Source organism: Mauremys mutica, unplaced genomic scaffold, assembly GCF_020497125.1.
Source record: "Mauremys mutica isolate MM-2020 ecotype Southern unplaced genomic scaffold, ASM2049712v1 Super-Scaffold_100101, whole genome shotgun sequence".
Classification (NCBI taxonomy): domain Eukaryota; kingdom Metazoa; phylum Chordata; order Testudines; family Geoemydidae; genus Mauremys; species Mauremys mutica.
This window is the reverse complement of record NW_025423268.1, coordinates 1,718,091-1,731,196: the sequence shown is the minus strand read 5'-3', so window position 1 is coordinate 1,731,196 and position 13,106 is coordinate 1,718,091. Positions and strand designations below refer to the sequence as shown.

The window sequence follows — 13,106 nt, the reverse complement described above, 5'->3', positions numbered from 1 at the left end:
GTTTCCCTCGGTAGGCTGTTCCAGAATTGCACTCCTCTGATGGTTAGAAACCTTCGTCTAATTTCAAGCCTAAATTTCCTAACTGACAATTTATATCCGTTTGTCCTGGTGTCCACATTAGCACTGAGCTGAAATAATTCCTCTCCTTCCCTGGTATTTATCCCTCTGATATATTTAAAGAGTGCAATCATAAGTTACCATCAAGTTTATCATAAAAGTAAATCAAAGTTGATAAGTTGTTATATAAGGTTATAGGTAGGTTAAGGTTAGTAAAATATAGTGAATCAATGTATTAGTATTACATAGAAAATTGTCTTTGTTGGGGTTGGTTACAGTACATGTAAAGTTGCTGGGCAATCAGTAATAGTAATAGTAGCGTTGCACGTGCTTGTGAGTATTTTCAATATTATTTACCTTTTATATGTGCACTTATAGGAACAGGGAGTTAATGCATAATATTACTTGGACTTGTGCTTGTCTCCAGTATAACTTGCCATTTGTATTAATCCTCACTCAGTGCTGGTCTTTCATTCTGTTTTTCTTATTCTGTCTGTGTTGCCTTGATAGTCGTAAGTCATTAAAAACCTTTCTGGAGGAAGAATTAGCTGTTTAGTTTCTCTTTTGCTGACACTACTCAACCACATTGCATCTGTGTTGGGTGGTGGGAAGTAGCGATCACCCAGAGCCCCACTAGGGCCCTGACCTGAGCCCCCCTAGGGCTCTGACGTGTGCCTCCTCCTTCCATTAATCTCCACAACCACATTCTAGACATGGGCATGGTGACCTTCCTGGGGATCTTGACAGCTTTAGCCAGCTTCTTGGTGGCTATTTTCCTGCTCACAGCCACTGTCTTCTTCTCATGCCTTGTCCTGGGGGCCCAGCTGCTGGCTGAATGTGAAGGAGCCAACGTGCTGGTGACTTTAGCCTGAAGCAAGTTGCCTTTGCTCATCAGACTTCTGAACCCCAACTGGATGTGGTTCTTCTTCTTCTGCACACCACAGCCCCTGGAGAAGAGGGATCTGCAAATGTACATTCCTATGATACCTTTGTTTAATTGATGAAAACATAAACTAGAAACTTAGAGGATTGGAACTGATTTCAGCTGATGGACAGCTTTGGTAGGTTTTTATGCATTTGGACAGCGGAATGTTGAGTGTTTACATTCATATTAAGCACCCCCGTATAGTGGAGCTCCTGAACATAATGGAGAATGGAAATGAAAATGTTTTCCTTTTTTTTAAAAAAAGGTAGAAGGTTATAAGAGGGCACGTGGGCTCAAACCAAGGGCCACTTGATCTGTAGTTAACCATTCTACCACTGATCTATACCCCTATTACAACAGTAGAATGGAATCGTGATCTCCAGGACTTTGCAGGACAGACCCTGCTTCATCGAGCTCCTTTGCCATTCACAGATCACAGGTGGTTTTAAAAATGGTGTTTGATTAAACTTCTTAAATGTGTTAAACACCACAGCTTGCACACCCACCGATATAGCTTCTCCCACTGACATAGCTGCCACCTCCTGGGGAAGTGGATTAACTGCACCCACAGGAAAACTCTCCCATCAGCACAGAGCAGTGGTTCTCAAGCTGTGGGTCGGGACCCCAAAGTGGGTCATTACCCTGTTTTAATGGGGTTGCCAGGGCTGGCATTAGGCTTGTTTGGGCCTGGGGCTGAAACCAAAAGTCTGAGCCCCACCAACCAGGGCTGAATCCCTCAAGCTTCGGTTTTGCTCTCCCCCAACTGGGGCAGGGCTCAGGCTTTGACTCCCCCCAGTGTGGAGGGGCTTGGTGCTTGGTCCCTCTTTCCAGGGCCATGCAGTAAGTTTTTTGGCAGAAGGGGGTTGCAGTGAAAGGAAGTTTGAGAAACCCTGGCATAGAGCATCTCCATTACTGAGCTGCAGCAGCACAGACTCACTGTTTGAAATGTTGACTTGTCCTTAGCCTCTGCATACATCTAGGCTTGGCTCCCTGCGGCACCATGGGTGATCAGACACTGAAAGTACAGTCATGGAGACATCACACACCAGCCTTGTCTAGTTGGCAAGAATCAAACCTCTACAGAAAGACGCCCATTGCTTTCAAACCCAGCTCCCTAAGCCCTCAGCCACAACCACTTAACACAGGGGCCTTTCTACAATCTGGTTCTGTTCTCACTGAAGGGTCATTTCCAATTGTTTGCTCAGACCAGCTTCCCCAGCACACTCACTGCTGTGCAGCTCTGTACGTGTGGCCATGGCCGAACAGCAATGGCTGGAGCATGATTAGAGTGTGTTTGTGGTTAATGATGTTGTATGTTAATGTTGCTATAGCTTGTTCATTCCCTGCCTTGGCAATTCAGACAGTCCCTTTTCCTGTCGTATTGCCTGTACGACGAACAAAACACAAAAACAAGACAACTTTCAGTTTTCCAAAATAATTCAGATTATCACACAGTCTCTTACTCTTTAACCAATAACTTCACCTATAATTTCACTTTAATTGGTAACAATAACATATTCAAAGATCACAAATTCTTGTCTTATATGTTAGTTTTCTTTTAATCCCCATTGCCAACAACTGAACCCTGGTTCTTATTGTGGTTTGTCCCAACGTAGGTCCCAACCATTTCTGTGAGTTCATATATCTCTGGTTCTTCTGCCACATGTGTTCGTAGAAGGGGTCTTCTATGTCGGAATGTTTGCATCATGGAGAAAAATACCTCTCTTTTCACACTTTTTAATCTTTCAAAGTAGGAGGAGTTAGAGAAGTAATGTAAATGCATAAAACACAAGAGAAAACTAAGGTCTGGTCCACACTAAAGACATTTATTGGGATAACTATATTGCTTAGGGCTGTAAAAAATCCAGTTACACAGCCCTAATCCCCTTAGATAGATAGCGCTACATGAGCGGGAGAGCTTCTCCTGCCAACATAGCCACCACCGCTTGCAAGGGTTGGACTAATCAAGTCCGATGGGAGAAATCTCTCCCATTGGCTTTGAGCATTTGTAATAGCAGTGCTACAGCAGTGCAGCTACATTGGTGCAGCTGTGCCAACATCAGCTTTATTGTGTAGCCACAGCGTCAGACACAAAACCATAGAATCAGGACTCAACATGCATGTATCCGGAAGTCTGAAATTGGAGCCTGACAAATTCGTTGCCTCATTGGTTACCATCATTTCTACAGCCTGAAAGTCCTTGTTATCCAATCAGGCAGCCAGTTTGGGATCCACAGGGAAGGACTGTCCTATGAAGCACTCTCTCTTTGCATCCAAACAGTGAAGGATGACTGTTCTCAATCTAACCCTGGCATCCTTTGGAAGTGTAATCAGTAAATTTACACTTCTCTGAAGTAGAATCCTTTACAAAACCACTTCAAATCTCAGCAGTGTTAATGAGGAATGGCTTCCTGAAACATGCCCAAGCTTTTCTTTAATTTGGTGGCACAGGTCCAGAGAAGGGACTGGATACAGGCGTGGAGCAGAATCTTCGTTAGTTACCAGAGCTGGAGATTCTATTAAAAATGGCTATTTTTCTGAAGATATTACATTTTCAACACTGGTTTAATTTTATACAGATCTTTAGCTCCTACAAAAGATAAATTTGACAAAAAACTCCACTTCTATTTCCTCAACATCTGAGTCATGAAGGGCAGCATTTCCCATGCCATAGGATTAGCTAGGAGAGATCTTCTGTAGGGCCTGAGTTACAAATGCTTTGGGAACCAAACACATGGGCATTTTGCCTAGTTCAAAATCACTTACCATGGAATTCTCTTCCCAGATCATCTGAGACAATATTGCCTTAAACAAATGAACTACACTGTGATTAGATGCACTTCCTTCAGTTAGTTGGGGTTCTGCTGTTGCTCACCATTTCTGAGTGGAGATTTTAAATCACTGCTGTTTCCTTGTTAGCCTGTCCAGTAAATTAGAGAGTTCTCTCCTGTTGATAGAACTGCACTTCAACTTTCTCTATGTCATCATGGAGGGATGGGGAAAAAGCAAAGCTGAAATCATAAATGAGGACTTTAGCTAAGGGTCATTGTCTTAAATTCTCCAATACATCTGAGCTACATCCTATCAAACTGAACTAATATCCAATCGGGTGACCAAATAGCCTTCAGGAAAGATAGAAACCCACATCACATAGAGAGAATACATTACAAAGAAAGTGTCAAGTCAAATTCCAGAGCAGGTTACATCTGATTATTCAGAATCGGGACAAGAGATTCTCCCATCACATTCTCCTCTGATCCATTCAAACCTGCTTCACTCATCCCTGTCTACATAGTCAGTTATGTTAATTACAACATTTTTAGTATCCTAGCATTCCCATAATGAGGGAAAAACAGCCACCTTGTCAAAAGTGGCTTTACAATAGATGGAACCTGGGATTTAAACTCCAACAACACTGTATTTGGGATCCATTTGAATTCCCCTCCCAGGACTTTGGACACTTTCATCTTCAGTCATAGCGACTCTGATATAGGATTAAAGAAGTCAAAACATCATCTCCAAGCACAGACAATGCAGAATGCTTCATCACATGACACTTTGAAAAGTGGATGGATAGAACGTGATGAAGATAAACTCTACATGGCTCAGGCAAAAGGTAACAGTTCTGCAGTGATGGGGAAGGAGGGAATCTCTGAGTCACCCCATCTCCTTCCAGTGTCACAGAGGCTGAAATTACACTTTTTTTCCTGCCCCTGCTCCTCTTCATTTACATGTAATTTGAAAAATTCCCAATATATCTGCTCTTCAGCAAAACCCAGAGCAACGGGAGAACAACTGGCAATGATACAATCTGTATAGTAGGTGACTAACAATAACTTTGCAATAGGAGGAATGGTATAAATGTGACGCTCCCTGGTTCCTCATAGGAAGGGCACACTCCAATTACTTGTGGGACAATAGAAAGGACAAATAGGTCCATCTCAAAAGAGGGCGAACTGCAAAAGGCAAAAATGGGCCACTCATCTGGACAAGCTGAGGGATAACGGTGCTGCACACAGTTCAAAGAGCTTTAAAAGTTACTATGTGGGAATCAGGAAAAGTTTTAAAGAAAAGAAAGTCTTGATAGCCCTAGAGATTTTTGCAATGTTGATCTCCCTTGCAGATTCTCTGATGGCTAACGTGGGCTGAGAGCCAAGAGAAGGTTTTCCCACACTCACAGCATTTATAAGGCCTCTCCCCTGTGTGGATTCTCTGATGGGTAATAAGGTTTGAGCTGCTATTGAAGGTTTTCCCACACTCACGGCATTCGTAGGGTCTTTCCCCTGTGTGGATCCTCTGATGTCTAGAAAGGGCTGATCTGCGATTGAAGGTTTTCCCACACACTGCATTCATGGGGCCTCTCCCCTGTGTGGATTCTCTGATGCCTAATAAGGTGTGAACTGCGATTGAAGGTGTTCCCACACTCACTGCAATCAAAGGGCCTCTCCCCTGTGTGGATTCTCTGATGTTCAGAAAGGGTTGAGCTGTTAGTGAAGCATTTTCCACACTCACTGCATTTGTAGGGTCTTTCTCCTGTGTGGATCCTCTGATGTCTAGAAAGGGCTGATCTGTGAGTGAAGCTTTTCCTACACTCACGGCATTCATAGGGCCACTCCCCTGTGTGGATTCTCCGATGAACAGAAAGAGCTGATCTGTGAGTGAAGTTTTTCCCACACTCACTGCATTCATAGGGCCTCTCTCCTCTGTGGATTGTTTGATGACTAATAAGGTGGGAGCTGCGATTGAAGGTTTTCCCACATTCACAGCATTCATAGGGAATCTCTCTTCTGTGAACTGTTTGATGCCTAATAAGGTTTGAGCTGCGATTGAAGGTTTTCCCACACTCACTGCATTTGTAGGGCCTCTCCCCTGTGTGGATTCTCTGATGCCTAATAAGGTGTGAACTGCGATTGAAGGTGTTCCCATACTCACTGCAATCAAAGGGCCTCTCCCCTGTGTGGATTCTCTGATGTTCAGAAAGGGTTGAGCTGTTAGTGAAGCATTTTCCACACTCACTGCATTTGTAGGGTCTTTCCCCTGTGTGGATCCTCTGATGTCTAGAAAGGGCTGATCTGTGAGTGAAGCTTTTCCTACACTCACGGCATTCATAGGGCCACTCCCCTGTGTGGATTCTCCGATGAACAGAAAGAGCTGATCTGTGAGTGAAGTTTTTCCCACACTCACTGCATTCATAGGGCCTCTCTCCTCTGTGGATTGTTTGATGACTAATAAGGTGGGAGCTGTGATTGAAGGTTTTCCCACATTCACAGCATTCATAGGGACTCTCTCTTCTGTGAACTGTTTGATGCCTAATAAGGTTTGAGCTGCGATTGAAGGTTTTCCCACACTCACTGCATTTGTAGGGCCTCTCCCCTGTGTGGATTCTCTGATGTACAGAAAGGGCTGAGCTGCAAGAGAAGGTTTTTCCACACCCACTGCATGTATTTTTTCTCTTTCGCCTGAGGATTTCCTGCTGTGTTGTGGTTTCCATGAGCACTTTCTGTGTTCCCCAAGAGGAAATACATTTATCCACTTTCTCCTCTGGCTGGTTTCCTTGCTCTCTTTCTGGTCTGTGCTGAATCTCACAGGATTTTCCCTGCTCATGACTCCTGGACACATTCCTTTTCGATCTTTGCGATAATTCTCTGTTTTTAGCCACTTGAGCAACATTTTCCTGCTGAGAATTCTGCTCCTCTTTCTCACCTACCGTTGCGTCACCTGCTGTGATAGAGACAAAAACCTCAAACAGGGATGGAAAGCGGAAGGCCAAACCAATACAAGTGCTGGAAAGAGGTAAAATAAAAACAAGAACTAAACTCCTCCAATCTCTTCCCCTAAACAGGAGAGAGGAGAGGATCAATTCGGCCCTCACATCACATCCAAATTCACAGGGGGAAGGGAGGAAGCTACTGCCTGGTGTCTGCTAGGGTTTACAGGAAGCCATGAGCTATATTTACCCTAAGGATACGACCCCTGCTAGGGACAGTAATGAACTGAGAAACCTTCCAAAGGCTTTGTAGGGCATCCCAGATGTTTCCTTCAGGCACTTCCAGATTCTGAGTTGCTTTAATGTTTCCTCACCTGTGTAGGGAGCTCTCAGGATCTCTCTTTCCTCTGAACCCTGGAGGTCTGGGACCCATGTCTCTTCCCTTTGTTCCAGCTGGGAGATTATATGAGGTTTGGAAAGTGGAAACCCTGCTCAGATGAAAGAAAACAAAGGAGTTCAGTTGATTTCATATGACTGTGTCATAAAAAACACTATTAATTTAACTTCAGTGCTTAGTGTGACCCAGTGTGCCTGGGGAAGTCCACACTGAAAATGGCAAGATCAGAGCAGGCTGAAAAAGGGAGAGCAGATGCTCCCAAAACTGGTGGTTAACACGGAAATTAAATTCACTGATCAGTCACCAACTGTGCTTCTGATCCCCCACACTGGTTATTGAGAAACTGAAAAAAAAGACATCAGTATTGGTGAGTTGCTGGCTTGAGAGGCTCTCTGGTACACATCCACATCATTCAGTCCTTTGTTCCACGGTTCAGTTTGTAGAGAAGTTGCTCCAGAGGTAGGAAGAGGGATTGAAGACAAAATGGAGATGATGCAGCTGCCCTTTATATTCCTTTTGCCAAGTGGCTTGTACTTCCTGTGTCCCAAACACAAGCTTCACAGCACATGGCATGGAAAAGCCTTGGAGATCTCAGTACACAGGCATATCCCTGCATGTCTTGCTGACTCAATAGGTGTCTCCCCTTGATCCTTTCAATGGGTTCATTGTACAGCTGATGACCCTGGATGGGCCATCAAACAGGCTGGGCAGTGCTGATGCCAATATCTCTGGAATACAGATATACCCTACATATCTATAACTCACAATACAAAGATAGAAACAAGATTATCAAACTTGGAAAATCATAACATTTTCATTGACACCTTACATGGCATATCTAGCACGATTCATTGCAATTTCATCATCTCGGTATTTATAATAAAATAACAATAATATAAAGTGTCTCTCAATTCCATACAGTGTCACTTAATAAACCAGTGAATTCCCAGGACCGGTTCCCCAGGTGTTTGAAGATGCCGAACACCTTGCTTCTGAGGGACTGAAATACCCACATATATGTTGGGAACACACAGACAGACACTGTGCAAGTCTGTGCCCCTATGGTCACTCTTCTAGAAAATTATGATCAATTTTGTTCATAATATGTGTCAGGGCTGAATCTCCACTCTGTCACTCCGAGTGCAGAAAGTGGGGGCCCGCCAGGATTCTAAAAATTAATTTGTGCAACTCTAGGCTTATATTAAACCCCCAAAGTTACAGCTTTTCTCTGACCTTGGCTTGGTAAATGCTGCCACCACCCAGATGCAAAAAAACCCCAAACCCTTGGACCCAGGAAGGAGCACTTGAGAATTCTTCCCTCTAGGGCACCCTCAAGCCCTTTCACCTCCCCTCCGGGAAAGAGCTGAGAAAGAAAACAAAGGAAATTAGCTGTGGCTACCAGCTAATCAAACAACATGCACAAACCTCTCAGGACACCAAAAATCCAACCCTGTTCTTAAAAGAGGTAAATTTTATTAAAATTGAAAAGGAAAAACAATAAATCTGGAACTTAGGCTTTTGCTAGATCTTAAAAGAAACAATTGTTGTAAGCACCCAAAATAGCTTTCTTGGGGGTTCAGCTTAAAGCTTAGAAGCAAAAAAAAAGCATCTGGGATAGCACAGAGGAGCTCCAAAAGCCAAAATAAAAAATATAAACCTGATTGTGTTTGTCTAAACTTCCCTGTCCAAATCATTTCTTCTAGGGATGGAAGATGAATTTTCAAACCTGCTTCAAGCCACGCACAGCATTGCTACTCCGTGTTGCCTTCTCCGGAGAACAACAGACAAAGGGAAAGTTACTGTCCCATTTAAAAAAGTTCTAGCCTTTCCATTGGCTCTTTTGGTCAGGTGCCCACTCCTTTTCTTTTACCTATGGCCTTGTTAACCCTTTACAGGTAAAGCAAGCAGAGAAGTCACACCAACAAGGATTTTACAGCAATCTGGCTGGCTGGATGTTTATAAAAGGGAGATCCCTCCCCTCCCCTTCATTTATCACTGTATGGCTTGTGAGGTATCATTTGAAAAGACATAATCTACTGAATATCCTCCTTAAAATGTGTAGCAACACTGTATGTAAAGTTATGAGATTTTACAGTATGATATTACTGAAAAAGTTGCAACCCTAACCCTAAGTTCCTCAGAGGCAGCAAGGCAAACAGCTGGTCAAATAGCCATTCTCCAGGAGGGGGAAGGTGTGAAGACATTTACATTCCATCGCAGGGACCACTTGAAGCTCATATCTATGACAGCCTATCACCATGATTCAGCTGAGAACTGGATTTGTTTCTAGTACAAAGGACTGAATTATAAAGAGATGTTAGGAAAATGCATGAGACTCTCTCTGGGTACGTCTATACTTACCGGCCGGGTCGACGGGTAGCGTTCGACTTCTCGGAGTTCGAACTATCGCGTCTAATCTAGACGCGATAGTTTGAACTCCGAACGCGCTCCCGTCAACTCCGGAACTCAACCACCGCAAACGGCGGTGGCGGAGTCAACGGGGGAGCCGCGGACTTCAATCCCGTGGCGTCTGGACAGGTAAGAAGTTCGAACTAAGGTAGCTGAAGTCGCATACCTTAGTTCGACCCTCCCCCCCTCCAGTGTAGACCAGGCCTCTCTCTCCCCCTCCCGCTCCTTTCCTTCTGCTCATGACAACTCCTGAAGAACTAAATGTGGGCAGCAGGGGTAGGTTAGAGGGAGTCCTGGCTGAAAGGAAAGCCAGCCTGTCTCAGCAGATGGTGACAGAAACATTTGTTTTAAATCATTTTAGCTGGTTAACTTAGACGTTAGTTTGTGCTTTGTCTTGCATTTCTTTCATAAACAATTCTGACTTTTATGCCTCATTACTTGTAGTCACTGAAAATCTTTTTTTTTCCCTTCAGTAGTTAACAATCTTGGTTTATTGTTTTATCTAACCAGTGTGGTTGGATTAAAGTGTGTTGGAAACTCCATTTGGAATAACAAGGCTGGTGCATGTCATTTTCCATTGATGAAATAACAGATTTCATATGAGCTCCCATTGTTCAGTAGTGTGCTGGACAGGAAAAGATGCACATTTCTGGGGGATGTCTGGGAGCAGAGAATTTTCTGGGGCTCTCCTGTGAGATATTCGGGAGTTGCTGACTAGCAGCACTCAAAACTGTGTAGCTGGGAGCGAGTTACATGCTGGAGACTGTGTGTTACCTGCCCAGGAGTGGCTGCTCTCACAGTAGAGCAGTGTAAAAGGCACCCCAGCCTGGGGAACTGAGGGGACACAGCTGTTCAACACTCCAGATTGCACTGTGGTTAATGTCACAGACACTCAATTTCAAAGTCTCCTAAAACACATAGAAAGTAAATCCATGTCCCAGAAATCGAAGTCTCCAGACAGAGGGCAAGTCTCCCTGGCTCTGCTTCTTGCTGACAGACAGGTCCAGAGACAAAGAGAGAGTCCTGGGGAAGCTGGAAACATGAGCGTGGGGCTCAGTGGAGAAAAGGGACAGGAAGGGCAGGGATATTACTGAATGCAGGATCTCAGCACTACTAAATGTCAGGATAACACATAGTGCAGCCCACTGGAAAACATAATCCCAAATATACATATAAAATGATGGGGTCTAAATTAGTTATTTCCATTGATTTATACAGTATAAGGGCAATAAGATATTCTCTGTATTATTGTCTATCCCTTTTAAAATAATTCCTAACCTCCTGTTTGCTTTTTTGACTTCCGCTGCACACTGCTGGATGTCTTCAGAGAACTATCCACAATGACAAAAAGATCTTTTTCCTGATCAGCTGTAGCTAAATTTGCCCCCGTCATATTGTATGTATAGTTGGGGTCATTTCTTCCAATGTGCATTACTTTACATTTATCCACATTAAATTTCATTTGCCATTTTGTTGCCCAATCACTTAGTTTTGTGAGATCTTTTTGAAGTTCTTCACAGTCTGCTTTGGTCTTAATGATCTTGAGCAGTTTAGTATCATCTGCAAACTTTGCCACCTCACTGATTACTCCTTTCTCCAGATCATTTATGAATAAGTTGAATAGGATTGGTCCTAGGACTGACCCTTGGGGAACACCACTAGTTACCCCTCTCCATTCTGAGAATTTACCATTTATTCCTACCCTTTGTTCCCTGTCTTTTAACTAGTTCTCAATCCATGAAAAGATCTTCCCTCTTATCCCATGATAACTTAATTTATGTAAGAGCCTTTGGTGAGAGACCTTGTCAAAGGCTTTCTGGAAATCTAAGTACACTATGTCCACTGGATCCCCCTTGTCCACGTTTGTTGACACCTTCAAAGAACTCTAACAGACTAGTAAGACATGATTTCCCTTTACAGAAACTATGTTGACTTTTGCCCAACAATTTTTGTTCTTCTATGTGCCTGACAATTTGATTCTTTACTATTGTTTCAACTAATTTGCCTGGCACAGACATTAGACTTACCGGTCTGTATTTGCCAGAATCGCCTCTAGAGCCCTTTTTAAATATTGGCGTTACATTAGCAATCTTCCAGTCATTGGGTACAGAAGCTGATTTAAAAGACAGGTTACAAACCATAGCTCATAGTTCCCCAATTTCACATTTGAGTTCCTTCAGAACTCATCGGTAAATACCATCTGGTTCTGGTGACTTGTTACAGTTAAGGTTATCAATTAGTTCCAAAACCTCCTCTAGTGACACTTCAATCTGTGGCAATTCCTCAGATTTGTCACCCACAAAAGGTTTGGGAATCTCCCTAACATCCTCAGCCATGAAGACTGAAGCAAAGAATGCATTTAGTTTCTCCGCAATGACTTTATCGTCTTTAAGGGCTCCTTATGTATCTCAATCGTCCAGGGGCCCCACTGGTTGTTTAGCAAGCTTCCTGCTTTTGATGTAATTAAAAAACATTTTGTTATTACCTTCTGAGTTTTTGGCTAGCTGTTCCTCAAACTCCTTTTTGACTTTTCTTATTACATTTTTACATTTAATTTGGCAGTGCTTATGCTCCCTTCTATAGACACCTCACTAGGATTTGACATCCACTTTTTAAAAGATGCCTTTTTATCTCTCACTGCTTCTTTTACATGGTTAAGCCAAGCCACAGTGGCTCTTCTTAGTTCTTTTGCTGTGTTTTTAAATTTGGGGTATACATTTAAGTTGGGCCTCTAATATTGTGTCTTTGAAAAGTATCCATGCAGCTTGCAGGGATTTCACTCTAGTCACTGTACCTTTTAATTTCTGTTTAACTAGCCCCATATTTTTGCATAGTTCCCCTTTCTGAAATTAAATGCCACAATGTTGAACTGTTCTTCCCACCACAGGAATGTTAAATGTTGTTATATTATGATCACTATTTCCAAGCGGTCCTGTTATGGTTACCTCTTGGACAAGATCCTGCACTCCACTCAGGACTAAATGGAGAGTTGCTTCTCCCCTTGCGGGTTCTTGTACCAGCTGCTCCAAGAAACAGTCATTTAAAGTATCGAGAAATTTTGTCTCTGCATTTTGTCCTGAGGTGACATGTACCCAGTCAATATGGGGATAATTGAAATCTCCCACTATTATGGAGTTCTTTATTTTGATAGCCTCTCTAATCTCCCTTCGCATTTCATCCTCACTATCACTGTCTTTGACAGGTGGTCGATAATAGATCTCTATTGTTATATTCTTATTAGAGCATGGAATTACTATCCATAGAGATTCTATGGAACATGCGGTTTCATTTAAGATTTTTACTTCATTTGAGTCTACATTTTCTTTAACATACAGTGCCACTCCCCTCCCCACCCCCCGAGTATGACCTGCTCTGACCTTCCGATATATTTTGTACTCTGGAATGATTGTGTCCCATTGATTATCCTCACTCCACCAGGTTTCTGTGATGCCTATTATGTCAATATCCTCTTTTAACACGAGGCACTCTAATTCACCCATCTTATTATTTACACTTCTAGCATTTGTGTACATGCACTTTAAAAACTTGTCACTGTTTATTTGTCTGCCCTTTTCTGATGTGTCAGATTCTTTTGTGTGTGAATGCTTCTC

General features: G+C 43.0%; 1 pseudogene; it reads right to left on the bottom strand.

Moving 5' to 3' along the window:
• Positions 1–5,170: 5,170 nt before the first annotated feature.
• On the bottom strand, positions 5,171–6,347 carry LOC123359174 (annotated as a pseudogene).
• Positions 6,348–13,106: the final 6,759 nt, after the last annotated feature.